The following is a 5,500-nucleotide window of genomic DNA, read 5'->3' on the forward strand; positions in this document are numbered from 1 at the left end:
GTGTGTGTGTGTGTAGGGTGTGTGTGTGTGTGTGTGTGTGTGTGTGTAGGGTTGGAGGGATTAGAATGCTGTGTGTGTGTGTCTGTAGGGTTGGAGGGATTAGAAAGCTGTGTGTGTGTGTGTGTGTGTGTGTAGGGTTGGAGGGATTAGAATGTTGTGTGTGTGTGTGTGTGTGTGTGTGTGTGTGTAGGGTTGGAGGGATTAGAAAGCTGTCCGCTCTAGGACCTCAGATCCTACAATGTAACTTCAGTTCTGGCATTCTAACACTCGACTACAGAAAAACTGTTTCTAGCGCAGTATAAACCCGGCTCAACTAGAACCATCATTTCTGAGAGCAAAGCTGAATCAATCCTAGGTTCCATCAAACCTTGTATCATTTAAGAAATAGAAATATAATTATTGAGGAGAAAGATTGAAAAGCTGACAGTTTCATCTCTATCTCTCCCTTTCCTCATTGAAAGTGGCCGATTAAAGCAGAATCAAGCCCAGCTGGCATGGCTCAGTGGTTGAATGTCTACCTATGAACTAGGAGGTCATGGTTTGATTCCCGGTGAGGGCACACGCCCCGTTGTGCGGTTGATCCCCAGTATGGAGTGTTCGGGAGGCAAGCTGGTCAATGATTCTCTCTCATCATTGGTGTTTCTATCTTTCTCCCTCTCCCTTCCTCTCTGAAATCAATAAAAATGTATTAAAAAAAAAAAAGTAGAATCAAGAGTGGAATTTGAGTCCTGGCTCTGACACAACCTGTGTGACTCTCCACAGGTAATATAAATTTCCTAGTCCTCAGTTTACTCATCCTCATAATGTAGTACTTTTTTTTCCTATTGAACATGTGTGTTACACGTGAGGCCACATAATAAACATTTGAACACATGCATTGATACGATGATAGAGTATTGTATTTTATAACTTTCATAAAGCCTTTCAGCTCTAATAGAAATATCACATTTGGAATCTGCTGCCCCCTGCTGTCACTTTACCAAATTGCAAGTTTTACCTTTCCAAAGCCATAGAATCCAAGTTTTTGTCTGTTTTACATTTTGTATATCTAATTTTCCTTCTTATAGTTCATTAATCTATCTATTTACAAGCCAGATTTTTTTAATCTTCACCTGAGGGTATGTTTTATTGGTTTTAAAGAAAGATGAAGGGAGAGAGAGAAACATTGATGTGAAAGAGAAACATCAATGTGAAAGAGAAATATTGATGTTGTTCCCTGTATGCTCCCCAACCAAATCTGCAATCTACGTATGTGCCTTGACTGGGAATTGAACCCAGAGCTGGGCACTCTAGGTGCATCCCTGTGCGCACAGTCTTGTAGTTGAACCTTGATTGCTGTTGGCATCACTGGGAGGAGTTGACCTCCAGGCCAATTGGCTGTGAGGAACAGCTGTGACTACAGTGGGAGAGCTGCTGTGCAGGAAACGCTCCTATGGAGCAGGGCTTGCTTTCGTGGAGCTTTGGTGCTCACTGAGTCTGCCTCTTGAGTTTGCCACTTAGGGATGTATAGAATTGTAATCTGGCATGCTCTGAGCCTGTTCACCGAGTACACTGGCTCTAGGGCCTCCGGGGTGGTACAAAATTAGCCACTGGCCAGGGCAACCTTGCAGCTGCTATAGGGGGCTGCTATTTGCTATTTGTATTGGGCTTGGAGGTACCCAGGCGAGGCCCAGCTGTGAAGCAGGGCAGGCTGATGCCAATACCAGGTTTTGGGCCTTTTATTGATAGGTTTGGGGCACACTGTCACCAGTTGCAGCTTGTTTAAGAAATTTTAGCTCTTAAAGCCTGAGCCAGGATGGGCCATTCATATGGAAAAGCTGCTGCAAACAGCATGGATGGGGCTGCAAATTGGATGGGGCAGGTCTCAAGGAATCCTCAGGGCGGAGCAAACAGTGTGGGCTGTGCTGATATGGCCGCCAGTCAGCCCTGAGAAATGGAAGGTCCCAGCACAGGAACAATGACCCCTGTCAGCACCCCTGTCTCAGAGAAAGCTGTCCCAAGTCCCTGCCCCGATGCTGTATGTCTGGGACCCCCATGGAGCTCAGAGGAAGCCAGACCATGTAAGTTTGTGTGTGGGCCCTTGAAGAGGAATGCCTGGGATCCTAGCTACTTCCTAGTCACTCAGCCACAATCCTCGCTGGCTTTCACAGCCTGTAGTTGTGGGACTTCTCTTCCCAGCTCTGAGACCCTGGGCTATGGGGCTGGGACCCTTTGCTCCTCTCTGGAGGCCTCCACAGAGGTACTCTCCCTCCTGATTTAAAAAACAGCCCATGGGGATGCCCGGCCAGTCCGTTCTGCACCTTCACACCTCCTGCCAGTCTCAGTGTGCTTTCTTCTTTACTTCTCGGGACTTCCGTTCAGCCAGCTTTCAGGCGGTTCTGGATGGTTGTTCTGTATTTTGGTTGTAATTTGGATGTGGTTGTGGGAGGCCATGAGTACAGGTGTTTACCTACGCCTCCATCTTGGTTCTTTACTCTCAAACTGTCTTTGTTTTAGGTGTGTTCCTTATAAACCACTTGTTGCTGGATTATTTTTTCCCAATTTTGATTTTTTTTTCTTTTAATTGGAGAATGTATACCTTGATCAAGCACTCTCAAAATACTATCCCAGTAATGCTTGCTCAACCCCTGCCAGAATGAATATACTGATGCTTACATTTTGGGTGTCTAGTCTTCTCCCTTACATATCCACAGCCAGGTTTTGCTAGAATTTAGTCCTGGCTAACAAGCCTTGCAGCCAAGAGTACTAGGGGCAGGTATTGTCTGTGGGTTAGTGGCATTGGGTAGCAGCGTCTCTAGCACTTTCTAGCCTACCAGAGGGAAGAGGTGGGGTATTTCTGTTAAGACCAACGGTATAGGCACTGCAGAGTCAACGTCGTCAGGGGTGTCCATCCAGATGTCCCCAAGGTTTCCTGTACCAGGGCTAAAACGATGAGATGGCCAGCCTGAAGCTCAGCTGTTTCAACCCAGGCCTCCTTGTAGGCTTCCTGGAGGTCTGCTGGCTCTCCTATCTCACCACTAACCGCTTGTTAACAGCCCTCAGTCTCATTATCCTCCTGCAGGTCATCAACACAACCCAGCAGTAACCAAACAACATTGCTATTCTTGTAGGCATTGTTCTCCCCATACTTAGCAAATGCATGTGTCATTGAACTTCTACAGAATTCCTCTTCATGAGGACATTTGCCCAAGTTATCTGGAGTGCCCAAGATCATCCTCAGATTGAGTCATTTGCTAGAAAAAGCCATAGGATTAAGCATAGAAGGGTCCTCACAAGTATGATTTATTAGAGAAAGAACACCAAACAGAATCAGCCCAGGGAAAAGGCACATGAACAAACCAGAGGAAACCAGACGCAAGCACCGAGTCTTGTCCCCATAGTCGTACAGGACAAGCTTCGCTCCTCCTGCATGGAGCTGTGACAGGTACGAAGTCCGTCCGTCAGTCAGGGAGGCTGGCCCGAGCCTGGGCGTGGGTGGCAGGGTTTTTACCGGGCTCAGTCATATAGGTGCTCTCTGCCGGCACATCACCAAAACCCGATTCCCAGAAAGAAAACAAGTGTTCAACATAAACCCTATTTACTTGTACAAACATCTCAGACACAGTAAATAACTCTTGTCAGTTAAGAAATGGGGGAAATACTCATAAATCCTCATTGCTGGACATTGGCTGAAGGCGACCTTGCACACAGGCCTTCATAAGGATAACAGGCTCAGGCCTGTTATGTTAACCCTTTTCCGCACACCATCTGTGAAATATTCGGCAACTGGTGGCCTGTGCCAAGCAATGCATGGATCCTAGACACAGACCAGTATGTCAGCCTCTTTCCCCTCCAGGTGGGAGATGAGCCAGCTCCTTATCTATGAGCCTGTTTCCTCAGCTCTCACTCCTGGTCCACTGCGTTAGTCCGGGTCCTTTAAAAAGAAGACTCCAAGAACAAGAAGGGTCAGCCGTGTCAAGGGTTAAAAAAGGACAACGGGAGGGAGCTGGGGTTGGTCAGGGCTGGGAGGCAACCAGATCTCACGCAGGCCTGACCCCAGGTGAATGAAGGAGGCAGGAAGCCTTGGGGGGAAGCAACTTAAACGTTAGGGAGTCTGGCAAGGTGGTCAGGGAATCAATCCAACGTCAAGAAGCCATAGGCTCCCTCTCAAGATCAGTGGTTGGCAGGCAGCAGCTTGGAGAAGCAGCAATAGCTTGCAGAGCGCAGCAGGGGGCGCCCTCCTGGGGATGACAGATGCTTCCTCATGGCTGCCACAGCAGTGGCCACAGCTCTCACAATACACCTGGGAAACATTTATTCTCCACAGTCATTGGTAACACCTTTTAGTTCAAAAAAATTGTAATCCTACATAACATAGAATGTTAATTAACAATGAGAATACAAATAATCTTTTACATTTCATAAACTCAACAATCTAACACGGTATTGTTCTGGAAAAAGACTTTTCCAAATTACTTGTTTAATTAGGAGCTTAAACGGATAGTCACCATTATTTCATTAGGACTAAATCAAGGTTAGTCCATGACAAAAAATTACTTTTAAATGTTCATAACAAGTGATACTCCTGAAAAAAGGTAAAAACCAAACAAAACTGAGCCATGTTTACAGAAGTTCCTAAAAATGACTTTACAAATAATTTGGGAACTTCTAAATTATATCTGCTTAGATGATAAAATAGAATACCCTCTTACTATCTAGTAGGGTTATTTTCTAATTATCAGTTTCATCCTCACAGATAACAATGGCTATCAATTTTTTAATACAAAGCCAACCCAAGCAGACTAGTTTTTGCCATCTGCTAAGTTCCAACAGAAGCCGGTCCTACGGTTGCACCAGCAGTTCTTTCCAACCAACTTGTATTTTGTTTTGTTTTAAAATATACTTTTATTGCTGGAACCTGTTTGGCTCATTGGATAGAGCGTTGGTCTGTGGACTGAAGGGTCCAAGGTTCGATTCCAGTCAAGGGCATGTACCTTGGTTGTGGGCACATCCCCAGTGGGGGGGGGGGGGGGCAGGAGGCAGCTGATGGATGTCTCTCTCTCATCGATGTTTTTAACTCTCTATCCCTCTCCCTTCCTATCTGTAAAAAATCAATAAAATATATTTTTTAAAAATAAAATAAAATGTACTTTTATTGATTTCAGAGAGGAAGAGAGGATAGAAACATCCATGATGAGAGAGAATCATTGATCGGCTGCCTCCTGCATGCCTCCAGAGGGGATCAAGCCTGCAACCCAAGCATGTGCCTTGACCAGGAATCAAACTGTGCACTCGTTTCATAGGTCAATCTCAACCTGTGAGCCACACCAATATGCTTATAACTAGCTCAGATTAAACAGTTCCTAAGATGAGTTAATTCCTACCCCAAAAAATTGTTCTACCACAGTAACTAGGTTCAGGCCTTGTATGAACTTTATGACTTGTTGGTACAAATAATAGAAGCTACTAGAAATAAATAGCAAACCAAAGTATTTAATGTGAAACAAAATTCATTAAAAAA

The sequence above is a fragment of the Pipistrellus kuhlii genome, unplaced genomic scaffold (assembly GCF_014108245.1).
Source record: "Pipistrellus kuhlii isolate mPipKuh1 unplaced genomic scaffold, mPipKuh1.p scaffold_m20_p_5, whole genome shotgun sequence".
NCBI classification, from domain to species: Eukaryota; Metazoa; Chordata; class Mammalia; order Chiroptera; family Vespertilionidae; genus Pipistrellus; species Pipistrellus kuhlii.